This window comes from Cardiocondyla obscurior, linkage group LG07 (assembly GCF_019399895.1).
Source record: "Cardiocondyla obscurior isolate alpha-2009 linkage group LG07, Cobs3.1, whole genome shotgun sequence".
NCBI lineage: Eukaryota > Metazoa > Arthropoda > Insecta > Hymenoptera > Formicidae > Cardiocondyla > Cardiocondyla obscurior.
In genome coordinates this window covers 215,516-230,619 of record NC_091870.1, presented here as the reverse complement: position 1 = coordinate 230,619, position 15,104 = coordinate 215,516, and the positions used below count along the sequence as shown (strand labels likewise).

Here is a 15,104-nt window from a genome sequence, read left to right as displayed (position 1 = left end):
CGTCGGTGTCGACTTGCGTCACGTCGCGACGCGGCCGCTTTTGATCTTTAACTTTTATTTCTACCGTCCGTTTTTTTTTCTTTTTTTTCCGCGTCGCTGTTAAGACGCGGTGCGCCTTATACCGAGTCTTTTCGCTAAGCCGTTAAAACGGACTTAACGCCGCCGCAATAACTTCGCGAGCGCTTTCTCGACTTTCGACGGAGCTCCTTAATACGGCTAGTGGAACGACTCGATGAATAGGCCAACACGTTACCGCGCGATGTCGGGCCGCTTCCACTTACGAGTGGCTTTCTCGTTAGGAAAACTACAGATACGCCGTTGATTCTCGCGGAACGAGAGATCTGGGAATATCACCTTCGTGCCCTTTCTTAATTTCTCTTGCCGCGGCCGCCCGGTTTCGCTACTAAAAGATTACGGAAATGAAGTGCTCCGAGAATGGTACGAAAGAAAAGGAAAGGTGCACCTTGCAAATTTGTATTTCTATAAACGAAGAAGGCCGCGCGTTGAAAATTTTAACACGTCGCGATCAAGATCGGTATATCAATATAATTGCTTTAAAAAATTTAGATTACTTTGAAATCATATAATTTAATCGAATTTATTTTGAGATAATTTCAGTGACTGCGTAATTTCGTAAAGACACATTTTAGTTTTACTTTAATTACGTAGTATACGTGACGACGTACCTACGCGGCGTAAGACTGTACTCGCAAATTAAGCACTTTGACAATCTTAATGAGGTGAATATCCTCTTGTCACGTTTGCGACAAAGTTATTTATTGATAAAGCTGTAACTGTGCTAGTCGGCTTCGCCGAGGGTTAATTACACTCCGGAGGTTAATTTGGGCTATTCCGGAGCTTAACGAGTTCGTACTTCCATTCGATAAAAACCGCGTCATTTTTACAGGAACGATAAACGAAACATCCGCGCGTGTAACCCGCTTTAAAAAAGTTGACGAGGTAATTACGTGCAAAGTTGCTTTTTAATCAATACAGCTGCTGATATTTTCAACAAAATATATCTTACGTAAATTTTACACAAAACGCCTGCGTTAACAACAGTTATGCGAACGGCGGTCTCTGTTTTTCGCGAGCTTGTTATACTGGCAGGTTTATTTAGGAAGTTAGCGTCGCGCAATTTCGTGAGGGGTACATTTTGTCACGTCTGTATAATTACATGCATATGATATGCTTCTGTTTACGTCTTTACATCTCGCTTTCAGCTCTCGTCGCTCGAGAAAACTATAATAATGCACATCAGAAATGCTATCGCATTTCGGGATGATCATATTTCGCGGAATATAATTCCTGTCGGGCGGATCTTAATAAAGTTTTCTATTACGTTCCGTTTCCGTAAAGTTCGTCCGAAGAATTTTGGATGGAGATATTACTGAAAATTTCTACCCGCTATATTCAAATACGTCGGCCGGCCGACGTTCGAGGCCACTTACGTCTCGGACCGCGCGATTTTACAAGCACCGCTCGCCTGAGCGTGAGAAATTCGTGGATTTAACATTCAGCATGACGTTTCGGAGCCGCGGAAACGCCATTACACAGTTGCGCAACGTAGCTTCGTGCATCTACAACGCGTCTTTGTAATCCAGTCAAGCTTTCGTAACTGACTGCTCTTTCGTTATCAGTCTGACGAGTTTTACGCAAGCGCCTTCTCTCTCTCTCTCTTTCTCTCGCTTTTCTTCTCTGCTTATGCTTACGCTCTATTTGTCACAATATCCTATTTCTAAAAATTGATGTAACGCGTGACCAATTTTTTAAGACAAAACTAGAAGAAACCATGCGCAAATATCGCGAGCACTATTTATAAAAAAATCCCAATTCACATATAAAAATTATGCGACTCACCCATCTGCTTGACCTGCAGCGGAGTTGTAAAACTCAGCCGGTGACTGTAACATAAAAAAGAAAATATTAATTGTACACATGTATATTAATTAATAAAATTAATAAAAAAAAGGTAAAAGTATTTTTTTTAATACAGATTTAATTTAAAGAATTGATATTTACCTATAAGTTGCTCCGCCGATGCAGGATGCCCCCCGGGCCTGCTCCTCCACTCAGATGGGACGTGACGAGCCATCCTTCCGCGCACTGGACACTCGCGAAATAATCCACGCACTCCCGTTAAATCCCCGATATCAACACGAGCAACTAGCTACGACGGTATGCAAGGTTACCATGATTTATCGATCAATTCTCGTCGACGGAATAAACGACCCAGAGAGCTCACGCGAGGCGACGAACGAGACAGGCCGCGATACGAAACGTTCCTCGTGCACTGGGCACCCGCGGGATAGTCCACGACACCCCCGTTAATTCCACGACCTCGACACAAGGTACTAGCTGCGACATAGAGCCAAGTCCAAAAGTCACTATTGACGATTCACCTCTACGCGGGAGATAAACAACAGCAGTGATTTACGTAGGATACTGCGGTTCACATTTTTTTAATATCCGTCTCGAGAAACGATACTTTCCACGTGGTCGTCATGTTCCGTGGTCCGCCGTACAGTAGTCATCTAGTTCCGGCACGAGCTCACTATCAGGCGATGTATGGAGCGCTGTGATTGGTCGAGCGTCTATCACCCTAGGGCGCCGACCAATCACAGCGCTCCATACGTCGCCTGATAGTGAGCTCGTGCCGGAACTAGATGACTACTGTACGGCGGACCACGGAACATGGCGACCACGTGGAAAGTATTGTTTCTCGAGACGGATATTAAAAAAATGTGAACCGCAGTATCCTACGTAAATCACTGCTGTTGTTTATCTCCCGCGTAGAGGTGAATCGTCAATAGTGACTTTTGGACTTGGCTCTATGTCGCAGCTAGTACCTTGTGTCGAGGTCGTGGAATTAACGGGGGTGTCGTGGACTATCCGTGGGTGCCCAGTGCACGAGGAACGTTTCGTATCGCGGCCTGTCTCGTTCGTCGCCTCGCGTGAGCTCTCTGGGTCGTTTATTCCGTCGACGAGAATTGATCGATAAATCATGGTAACCTTGCATACCGTCGTAGCTAGTTGCTCGTGTTGATATCGGGGATTTAACGGGAGTGCGTGGATTATTTCGCGAGTGTCCAGTGCGCGGAAGGATGGCTCGTCACGTCCCATCTGAGTGGAGGAGCAGGCCCGGGGGGCATCCTGCATCGGCGGAGCAACTTATAGGTAAATATCAATTCTTTAAATTAAATCTGTATTAAAAAAAATACTTTTACCTTTTTTTTATTAATTTTATTAATTAATATACATGTGTACAATTAATATTTTCTTTTTTATGTTACAGTCACCGGCTGAACTTTACAACTCCGCTGCAGTTCAAGCAGATGGGTGAGTCGCATAATTATTTTTCACGAGTTGAGAGAGTTTTCAAAAATTAGCGCACACGAAGAATACGAATGGTTTCTTCTACTATATTTAAATAAATTTGAATCGTAGTCAAGCGTGCAAGTTTTTTTTGTTAGATCCTTTTTTTTCATTAAACATTCGTGCAAACGATCGCTGCGAAGTTGAAGAAATTAATGACTTCGTGTGCCTAATGACCGACGATAAGAACAAGAGGTGTGTAAGAGACGTTCGCTTTAGCCTCAAGTTCTTAAACATTTAATTGCGCGAGTCAAGACTAACGAAGGTGAGAAGTCGAATGGTATACGACTAGCTTTAATTTGAATCGTTTTTAATTAATCATGTGGAATTTGTTTTTGACTAATGTCGAGCACGGAATATACTGCACATATATAATTTTCTCCCTTTACACGTATTTCAATTCATATTTAATGCAAATATTTAATGTAATTTACATCCGTTAAAGCTGAAAATTCCATTTTAATATATATACACGCGGCGGATATAATGCAAACAAAGCACAATTCATTATCTGAAGTATTTTTTGTCACATATATTAATGCAAGTAGATTTTAATACACCATATATTAAATTTGATAAATGTACGGAATCTTAGTTTATAAAACAGCCAGCGTACAAAAGTATCGAAAAAGAACAATGGGCTCTGTATGAGAAATTACAGAGATGTTACATCATTTCACCTTTCGAGAGACAAGCAAAGAGTAATGATTTATTATTTTTCCCGTCCCTGCCATCATTTCTCTCTTCTGCCACTTTCGTTATGTGATGTTTAGTTTATTTCTCACCCTGCGGGAAAAATGCAATGGTCGCGCGCGTCCACTCGATTTAACTCGCCGGCCAGAAAAATGTTTGATTCACGTGCGATAGGTAGATCCACTTCCGGCGCAAATAAGTTGCGTGAAAGATCTGCGAAAAATCTCTTCCGAGGCGTGACACGCATAAATCAAAGCGGTCGGTCATCGTGTTTGGATAACTATTAAAATCACGCGCTCCAGTAAAAAATAAAAAAAATAAAAAAAATATATCGCGTTGTTTGTGCAAAATGCACCGCTCCAGTTTTATTACGCAGGTATTTGTTATCGATTCACGCGCTCGTAAATATTTGAGCGATCGAAATCAATGTGTCTGGCACGAAGCAAATCTATTCTCGGTTGCATATACGTGGTGTCATTAAGGCGCGACACCCAACTGCCGCGTGGAAGTTTTATAAATGACGCGGTGAAATCGAGGGGGGGTGCGAGTTGTAATTAATGGTCGACGGCAAACTGAATCTTGAAAAACAATACGCGAGGCAAGAGATCTCTACCCGTCTTCGTGGGAAAACGCTTGGTGCAATTACTTCTAATTATCGCTGATTTTCCGGAGCCGGGTAAAGGAAGCCGCTCGTTGCCGATGCACTCGACACGATTCCACATTTCTCTTTAGAAAAGTTCGAAACGCAATACTGCGCTTGTACCGTCAATAACGACCAATTAGTTTATGTGTCCGCGAGTAGAATGGCGCGAGTCCGGTTAAATAAAAATTGTGTCACGTTCATTTACAGAAACAATACGTACACACATACATATATCTGTTAGATAAAAATAAATTCTCTCAAGGAGGCGAGAGTTCTGTGCGTCCTAATAAATTAAATTCCACGCTAGCGGTGCATACGTTTGCTATTGATCGGTCATTCTCGTTTTAAGACAAAGTATTCATACGACACGAAAGATCAATTGCATCATCTGTTTCTGACTTATATTTATTCACTCAATAATAGTTTTATCGATTAGCAGTCATGTTTCCGACCCGTACAAAGTATTGAATCCCAGAGTAATCTATTATTTGCACAGATCAGAAGTTGAAAATAAAAAAGAAAAAATAAAAAAAACGATGACGTAAGATGACACAGTTAATAGCGAGCTCATTATTAAGTAAATCCTCAGGGGATTAAATTAAGCCTTTTATATTAGTTTACTAACAAGGTATAAAAAAAACGTGTAGGTGTAAAAACGATGTAAGCCTGAGAAACTTGTTCTGCTTTTCGGTGAATTATAATCCTGCTTCACACAGCGCGTAATCTTTCGAGTATGTGCGTTTCCAAGGCAACACTCCATAGCCTGGGTCGTTGATAATCTTTTTTACTTTTTTGGGGGGTAATTTACTATAACTCTTAATCTTAATTTTTGTTCCAAAAAATTTAAAATAAAAAAAAAAAAAAGAAAAAAAAGAGAAGGGACGCATTTGTTACCGGTACATCAATTTTTATTTACCCGAACGAATAACTTCGACACATTTATTACATTTCCCGTACGTCAATTAAACTTTTTAACGCTTTTTGGTGAAATGGAATTTGTCACCATTTATTTCTAATAAAACTTTACGTTCAAACTAATAGACAAGTGTAATGCAAATTTAAAAGAGAGTTAATGATCCGACATTGAGAGAGCAAACGACGCATCTTTCCTCGCGGAGATAAATTGAGAAGCATTAAGGAAGACCCGACCCGCCTACGCTTTCTTTAATGATTTAACCTGTCACGCGCCTTGCTGCCCCTAATTGTGGCATGTACGCCATTTAGAGCGTCTTCGTTGCCTCGTTAAGGATAACGTCGTTTAAATTTGCGCGAAATTATACGCGAAAAATCTCACCCCCGGATTAGAAAAACTAAGAAAAGCTCTCGCGAGAGTAAAATCTTTTGAGCGTGAAATTGTTTAATAAAGATATTTCATAGCCGTCGCAGCAAAAGCATATTTTTGCAAAAGATTACGCGTGAGAAAATGATTTCCTAGGCGGCATCTTTTTGGCAGTGAAAAAATTCGGCTGTTCGCAAAGCAAATAATGCAACCTTTCGAAAACAGTAATATAATTTTTCCACCGAACCATTGGCGCGCATAGCTTTATCGTCCTGAATTGCCGAGAGTGAATCCGTCGGGTCGTGCGCGTCTTGAAGAAAAGCCTACGACCGAGAAAGACTTTTCGCGAGCCGAAGGAAACCTTGAATGGACATACGGAGACAATAATTTCCCGTGCACTTCGCGGAAACTCTGCCACGCGTTACGTCATCTTCGAAATCGGCGGTAAATTTTTCTAAAGCAAAGAATGGGAAATGGGAAAACCGCCAGAAATGCCGCCGGGAGTTTTTCACGTTTGGCTGAGCGAGTAACTCATTTTTCTGCTCGAGGAAAAGAACTTTGCGCCGCAAAGAATATCAGTTTTTCGACTAATAGGTTCAATCGTCAGCTGCCCGTTGTCCTTCTCTAGCGCGGAGATCTCGGATGCGCCGACCTCGCTTGTTTACGTTTATTTAATGCGCTCACCGAGCTCGAGGCTTTTCCAAAATATAAAAAAGCGAGCACGAGTGACCAAGCCCCAAAAATAATCAAATAATTCAAATATTCCTCTGTTCCTTAAAAATTTATATTAACACCTCTTTTTTGATAAAATTTGCTATGCGATTAAGACAACGTATTTCGAAGTCTTTATGATATACTTTACGATGTTAAAAGGTCCGAGCTTTTTGCCGTAATTATTTAGAAACTGCCAATAGAAAACCGCGATTTTCTCCTGACACCCATTAAGGTACACCCCGCTTGATTACCGGAAAATAAAATATAACTTCACATAAGCATGGGTCGACGGAATCGATACTTTAATCGGGGCCATTTACCGAACCTTTGATATTTAATAAAATAACGATAACATTTAATTAATGACACAAATGACTTTGTGCAACATTTGCTATTGTAATTTTTGTTGAATTTAATTTATTTTTTATTATATCGTTTTATTTCCATCGTGGTAATTCTTATTCACGGGGGGAAAAAAAAAAGAAAAAAAAAACAAGTCCCACCAGGTTTCGTTCTGTATTTCGCAGAGAATACTTTTAAAATTAAATAAGCAGCTGGATGTAATAAGATAAAAATGAACTTTGTACGAATTCAATGTGAAAATGTAAGAAAAAATTCTCAGTTTTAAAATGTACATCGGCCTCATTTGCAGGCTGGTAAAAATTCGCGATTCAACGTTGCTTTTTTTTTTATCCTCTTAGGCGGCCGCGTGCCGTTCATTCGTTCGTTCGTTCGTTCTCTTAATAAGAACAGAAGCATGAAACAATCTCTGTGCTTCGTAATTTACTGTTTTTGCTTGTGAGATAAAAAAGAAATCTCGAGAACGGACCAAGTGCTCGGGACCAAACACCGTTCAAGCGATACTCGCGTTTAATCATCAAAATTGAAACTTCTTGAGATATATAAATGTATATATATAGAGAGAGAGAGAGAGAAGGAAAAAGAAAGAACGACTTCTCGCCTACCTGTCTTATCGCATCTTAGGTGGGATATAAATCTCGGACTCGTGAAAGTCACCGGTGATAGATGAGATCGCAAGAAGATGTGATTCAGGACTAGCCTAACGAAAGATTAAGAGAGATTTTCAAACTAATAATTAAATATAAAATAATTACGGTGCGTATTATAATTAACGAATGTTGAAACTTTTGTTATAATAACGGCATTGAAATTAATAATTTATAAAACGTACATCAATACTACTCATTGCACTTGTACTCATTTGAATAATTAATTCTATTAATTAAAAAGCTCTTCATGTTATTCCACGAAAGTTTAGAATATAATTTGATTACCTAAAACATTATTATTCAATTATTCGAGACGTACGAAGCTCGTATATTTTCAAATCTGGAAACTGATAGACTTTTTCTGTTTATTAATCGTGCTTTTTCGTGAAATATAATAAGTATCAAAATGAATATCTTTGGCTGGCTGCACGCCGTGTATCCTACGTGTCGTCCTTTCAAAGCGGAGGAATATACCGAACTTGCTTTGCCAGAAAATCGACATTTCACTCGCGAGGTAGAAACAACATTATTTCTTTTTATTATTATCATTCGCGCGGAAGAGAGGATTTGGATTTCGCGTATTGCAATTTCATCCTCGTGCAATATTCATGCGGCGTAGATTAAAGCGAATGAAAGGCCGTAAAAGTATATGAAACGCCGTAAAGCATGCTAAGCGGCGAGTTTATTAAAGAAGCTCGGAAGTTGCGCGGGATTCATTATCTTTCCGTATCATCAAGCGACACTCCGCGGGGATGTTCCTGAGAGTATCCGAAATCGAATTTCGGCCCCGCCGGTTGTGCAATATTGCAACGCGGGTTCGGCCGATCGGCGATTCGAGATATCGCGAACTTCCTCGACAAATCTCTCGCGGTCCGCGCGAGAGATAGAATTTCTAGTTCATCGAGCGTATGATCGCACGGGAAGAGATAGGCCGAGTATTCGAAATGCACGATTGACGATTAAGCAGTTGTCAGAAAATATATTCATAGCCTACTTGCGCGCAAAATAGATTTTGACGTGCAAACGACCGCGTTTGCATAATTACAATTTCCGTCGAGAATTATTTTGTCGCGAGTAACCGAAGCAGCGGATAAACAATATTAAAATATGCAACACGCCACGCGTATATATTTCTTTATTTTATCGCGAGTTTCTGGCCCGTGCAACTGAAATGAATAAACTTTTATATTTTTCTACAATGCATATTCTCCATCCAGGTTAACAATTTAACTTAATAATTCAGTTTAATCGATAATCAATCGAGGCGCATTGATTTTACGTTTAAATCGATTTCGCTTTCACGCTCTTTGATTAAATAACAGTTGCATTCCTGGTATTCGTCGCCTTTTAATCCTCAGGCAGGTATATTCTGAACCGTGAGAGACGAAACATTCCCGGCAACTCGTTTCAAGCAATTAAGAATTGTGCGAGACTACGTCGTGAAATTTCATTTGCTAATATCGTCACCGCCGCTCACGTTTACCGCTTTATTCAAAATTAGCGTCGCAGTTCCGCGTATCAACCGTGCGTCGCCGACTTTCGCGGGATCACGGTGACGCGAATAGCGAAAAATTTTATCTCGAATTCCGCCTGCGGATCCCCCCGAGTGCGAAGATTTATTAGCGTAGTTCCGAATGTTTTGACGCTCGCGTCTTTGTGCCGCGTGCGCAAACATTTTTCTAGATAACGCGGATAATTCTGAGGTGAAAAACTATCTGGGAAACAAGGCACGTCGCGCTCCTGTATTCGATACGCGCAGGGAGCGCCCGGCGAATTGAATCAGAAAAATTGAATTAAGACTTTCAGACGGGAATTATATCCCGGCGGCTGTGCGCGGGCAAGATTTATCCCGTCCCCCGTAATGAATAACACCACCGGACTTCTCGCGTTACAATGAACAAATTAGCGCAATATGAAAGTTCCTTTATTAATATTACTCTCCGCGGTAACTTTTTAGCGGCGCTAAAAGGCGAGTGGCCTTCGATGCCGCGTGCGGCACCCAGTTTATTAATGCAAGTGTACGCGGGCGTTTAATATTTTCTCCGTGCACATGCACACGTGAAATGTGTTATTCCGCTGCCCTGCAGCGAGAACGGGCGAGCGCCGCCCGTGGCAAATAAATTTGCGCGGAGCACGGAAATATTATATTAAAATGGAGCGCCTTGCGAAAACATTAAAAGACAAGATGATTTGTTCGCGTGTTCGAGGATTAAGGTAAATATTTTTCCAATCTATCGGAGGTCCTTTGGTAGCTCGAAATTTTACAAAACGCGATGAATATTCAGGTTATCGCGAATATTTTGCCGTCGTCGCGGAGATACGGAGACAACCGCGCAACGTTATCGTCGCGTTTATCCGGAAGGAAGCGCAAGTTGCGGAACCGAACGGCGTAAAGATTTGTCACGCCGGGAACGCCGGCGCGCCAGAAACTTCCTTGATAAATCTCTGACGGCGATATCGGAAATAGAATCCGGAATAGAATTTCGCTCTATCGTCGCGATCGCGGGCGCGAATGCTCGGGGATTCCGCGTGCGTGTAAAGTAGTTTCGAAACAAGGAGCCGAATTAAGTGGTAAGCGCGAGTCACGTCACTGTACGAGTAAATCGATTAAGCCACGCTCAACTTTCATCCGCATATTCGAGGTACAGGTCGCCTATGCAGATTGTTCGTGATTTGCTTTGTCGTTACGATAATAGTACGACGCGTTAATTAGTTAAGCTACGCGAAGAACCCTCGCCATCGTAATTTTTCCTCGCAGCTTCGGAGAATTATTAGTTTATCTTGGCGCGCGCTGATTAACTTACTTATTGACTCGCAGCTTTTTTTCTTAACGTTATTAAGAAATTTCTTAATAATCTAAGAGCGAGAAAAAAAATGTATTTATATAAATTTACTTAGCTGAATATTACATTTGACGCGACCGGAATAGATGTTATCAGTTACGTTGATTATAATAAATGCGACGGAGTTTTTCTCCCGTGAATCGATACTCCGTTTCGCGATGTGAAACTTCTGCTTTATGAACTTCTAAAGCGCGACACGTTGCCCTCCGATACGAGTTACCTTCGCGCGACGCGTCATACATTTTTATGAAGCTCCGCCACGGTTGCGCGCGAGCCGACTAACAACGTGTCGAAGGATACCAAATACTTTCTTTCGAATCCCACCCTTATTAGGATCTGCTGCGCGCAACTTTTTCCTATCCCGAAACTCTGGCTGATCCGCGACGCGTTGTTGGCTCGGGTTAGTTTAAAATAGGAGAAAATCGCGCCCGGCCCGACGTGGCTGAAGACGTCTTCGCGAAAATGCAGCAGGCGCACGTATCCCAAGAGCTATGTGTTCTCGCGCCCTCAGCCGCGAATTGTGCATTCCAACTCGCAAGTATACCGATAAATAATGTGGCGAACGGCCGCGCGAAGTTAACCGGGGACGGTAGGGTCGGGTGGCGAAGTTACTTCCACGTTTCTCGTTACTTTTCGCGTTGGGAAAAGCGAGCGCGAGTGACACTTTACTTCACTCGCCTTCCCGGAGATCTTCAACATGCAAAGAAACGGCAAACGTTAAAACGCTTCATTTTTTTCCCCTCCCCTCCGTGTCGTCGAGCAAAGAGGTGTTAATTTTTTGAGAAGAAAGTTTGTTTTTTTTTTTTTTTTTTCTTCCAAAGAAAGCTACGCTGGTCGATCTTTCGCATTTGAGGTAGACGACGATAAGGTTCCGCGCAGATTTAACCGTCAATTCCGTCTATAAATAATAGCCGAGATGCAATATTAATTCTCTTACGGTCGTTGCTCCCTGTAACGAATACGACTGTAACACGAGCGAATAATCGACGGGGGGATTAAAACGGCCGCGAGAATCGGCAGGGTCATAATCTCGATAACGTGATTCGGCGAGCGCGGAAAATGCGCTGTCGATGGTCGCGTCCATCCTGTTTCGCGCAATACGCAAAATACGCTCGCCCCGCATAACGCCGATTTTAATAATGCACTCTCGTGTTCAAACGCATTATCGCGCGCATACGTTGCAACGTGAGGCGCGCTGAAAAGGTCAAAAGTATTACAACATCGGTGCGCTCGAATGTCGCGTACGCGAGCGAGAGATTCCTTCCGAAAAGAGCGCGAAAGAGAAAAATGATTTTTATGGACAGTGGCCGAAAGAAAAACGAATGGATAAAAATTCTGCCGGGCTGTGCGAAGTCTTTGCTGCACGCGTAAATAAATTTAAAATTCCACATACGCGCGTATGCATATTTCGATTCGTACGTGCGTCGATATCAACTTTCAAAGTAATCAAAGTTCGTGCATCTCGTTTGCGCAATGAAGCGTTATACCCGTTTGGTACCTTTTCGCCGTAATGAGCTTCCGGGCCCGGTCCGAATCGAATTACTCACGCACTTCGCGCACGCCCACTTGCAAATTGTAACTCGCACCCGTAATTTAATAATAAATTAATTACGTCCCGCGGGGTAGTACGCTTGACGAGGACTTTACAACTGTCAACGAACTTTAATTAAGGACGGATAGGAGAGCTTGAAATCTAAGTGTGCACGCGCGACGTATAAACTGGGAGACGCGCGTAAATAAGCTCGCTTGGCGAAAAGCCGGCTATCGTTCGGATTGCAGGCGGCAGAAAGTCCGTCCCGATGACAGGCGGGGGGAAAGCTTTGCGTCTCTCGTCGAGGAGCGCTCTAACGCAAAAACCAGAGAATTATCCGCAGCGCTCGCAGCGATATCCCGGCCGGTTAGTTTGCGTGCCGCGGGTCGTGAACTTTCAACCCCCTAGCTACTGAAATGGTTGAATTTGTCAGCGGCCGTTGCGACGCCGCAACTTCGCCAGCCATCATTTTTGGTCCTTCGCGCATTTTCCATTCGTAAACACGTCTCGTTACGCGATTCTTTTTCTCCGCGCGCTGCGCCCGAAAAGTTTCGGCAACTGGCGTTGTGCGAGGCCGACGTTGGTTTCTCAGATAAATCGCACGGATCGCGAAATTGCGAGATTACTTCGGCGCGCACGCGGTTTTAATCAAACCCGGCGCGGATTTATAGCGAAACGTGAAAAATGAAACGCCATGTCGCCGCAGGGAGGCTTTCGACAATTCGGTAGTTTTATAATATTAAATCTCTCTCTCTCTCTCTCTCTCTTTCTTTCTCTTCATCTTCTCGACTTTATGTTCGTATCGGTATATTTTATCTTCGACGTTGGGTAAATATCGATCAGACCGAATAGAATACCGATTTAACCAGCACGTTCCTGTAAGCGTTTCTTACGTTACATTTTATACAATTATCCCGGTTTTTCTTTATTAATTTATTTCGGAAACGTTTTTGTTTTTTTTTTCCCTCTATCAATTCGTTGCATGTAATAAAAATTGCAGAAGTGCTACGTTACTATCTCCGCGAAATTATTCATTAATTCATTATTTTGAAGTGGTTTGGGAGGGTGATCGATTTTCGATTAATTTTTATGCAGCTGTCCCGTCTCGGTGCTTGAATTATACAAGGCTCCTTTTTTTTTTTATCTCCATTTACCCGCTGTCTTGTAAATACTTAAGTTTGTAGAGCTTGGATATAAATTCGCTGACAATTTTCCTCGTGACTCCGCGCGGAGATAAAAGTGCAACCTCGGCTGGGCGAAGGCGCGGGAGACGCATAAAGAACTTGCGCGAAAGAAAAGCGAGGAAAATGTAGAACGAGAAAAAGATTCTGAGTAGAATTACGCCGAGTCCGAAATAATTTAGCTTCATATGCGGCGCTACCGCTAATAGTGCCGGCCCGTTCTCCAATACAGATCTAAAATAGCGCCTCGCAAAGGCAAACAATTCCCTTTCCCCGATTTGTGTTTCGAGATGAAGGTAAATCGAAACGTTTGCATACGCGAAGCAGAAATTTCACGTGTACACATATACGTGTAAAGTTTGTCAATTGGGAAATATTCTGTGTACTCTGCGATCGCGCAAATCGCCATAACTTTGCAATAAGCCGTATGATTCTCGGGAGGGTCACTTTTTACGACAGTTGAGAATCGCAGGAGCTATACGCCAATTCGCTCTGGGAACGGAATAAAGTCCCGCAGTTCGAATAAATAACCAAAATTATGTTTGTGAAACTTTTAGCGTGATATAGGTATTGAAATTATAAAGCCTATTATTTTCATAGGTAAATTTTCGCGACAGTCCGTTACGTTGTTCCATTCATTCGCCCTTTCTCGTATATTATAAGCGAATCGCGTACAAAATCTTCCCGTATGCAATTGATCGTCACGTTACTTTTATATAACGCTTCAATTATCTCGCTGCAACTTTAACACGCTGCTTCTTAAAGCGTCGTATTTTTATACCATTTGGAAATGCATTAATAAATCTCCGTCATGGAATGAAAGAAAGTGGGAACCGTAAATAAAACGACGCGGCTTTAATGTGGCGAACAAAAGCCCCACCCAAGATAGAAATAAAGAAAGTGGCGTTGATAAAAAAAAATAAAAAAAGAAAAAAAATAATAATGACTTTTCACACCTGGGATTTCGGTTGAAAAATTATGTCGGATAGTGGGCCATTTGAAACGCGAGCTTTCGACGAGTTTTATTACATTTTACAAAGCAATTATTTATCGTTACTGTTTATTAATCGAACGTTAATTGGAGAGACGCGGCAATTACGGATATTACATTGATTGTCACGCCGAAGACATTGGGACTACAGCCGTGTACTGACAAATGTCCAGCCAGAGGTGGAGATAAAATTACATGGTCGTTGCTCAAAGCATTCTCGACGTGACTCCCAGTGGGAGCTGCAAGTTAGGGATATCGCGCCCACCTCGCTGTGATCCGCATAATAATTCGCGAATCGCATAAACCACCGTGTCGTTTACACGCCGCCGTAAACCGCGCTGCATGAAATGGTCGTTCGCCGATGCAATGGTAACGCGAGGTATCGAACCGTATCTCAACCTTTCTCCCGACTGTGCCTCGTGATTTGCACCCGGCTGCGTTTAATCCTGCAGATTCTATGCAATTTAATTTTTATAGTTTAAAAAATTCAAAAAGCTGCGCGATCGAGCTCGGTTTTCGTTCGAAATTCGAGACAGTAAGCGTTCGCACACAATAGTGCACACCGATAGCTACAAAAAAAAAATAAATCGCTGACGTGAGCTCTGTTTTTCTTTTTTATATATATAAAAAAAAATTGCTAAATGGATAAACGCGGATTTAAATTCAGAATTGTAGCAAAGGGTGTCTAAAAAAATTATGCTAGTTATTAATAGGATAGTCGAAGAATTACATTGATCTGACATTTTTTAGACAACGTTGGATATGATTTTTTAAATATTCTAGCTAGGACATTTTAGAGATAATGACTGTCGAGCGAGGTTTACGAAAATTAGCATGGAAAATT

At 42.0% G+C, this 15,104-nt stretch overlaps 2 protein-coding genes across 6 annotated transcripts in view; one reads left to right on the top strand and one right to left on the bottom strand.

Annotated features, from left to right (window-relative positions):
* LOC139103833 (uncharacterized) overlaps positions 1 to 15,104 on the top strand; it is a 52,557-nt gene that overhangs the window by 7,700 nt on the left and 29,753 nt on the right. The window contains exons 1-2 of one of the 2 annotated variants that reach the window (XM_070658889.1): positions 2,912 to 3,177; positions 3,296 to 3,339. The exons of the other annotated variant lie outside the window; for it this stretch is intronic. The gene's annotated coding sequence lies outside the window, so the exon portion shown is untranslated. Of the gene's footprint in view, positions 1 to 2,911; positions 3,178 to 3,295; positions 3,340 to 15,104 lie in introns of those variants that run through there. 2 annotated transcript variants of the gene reach the window in all.
* Positions 1 to 15,104, bottom strand: part of LOC139103794 (breast cancer type 1 susceptibility protein homolog) — a 59,346-nt gene that overhangs the window by 31,735 nt on the left and 12,507 nt on the right. The window contains exon 1 of one of the 4 annotated variants that reach the window (XM_070658812.1): positions 1,861 to 1,882. The exons of the other annotated variants lie outside the window; for them this stretch is intronic. The gene's annotated coding sequence lies outside the window, so the exon portion shown is untranslated. Of the gene's footprint in view, positions 1 to 1,860; positions 1,883 to 15,104 lie in introns of those variants that run through there. 4 annotated transcript variants of the gene reach the window in all.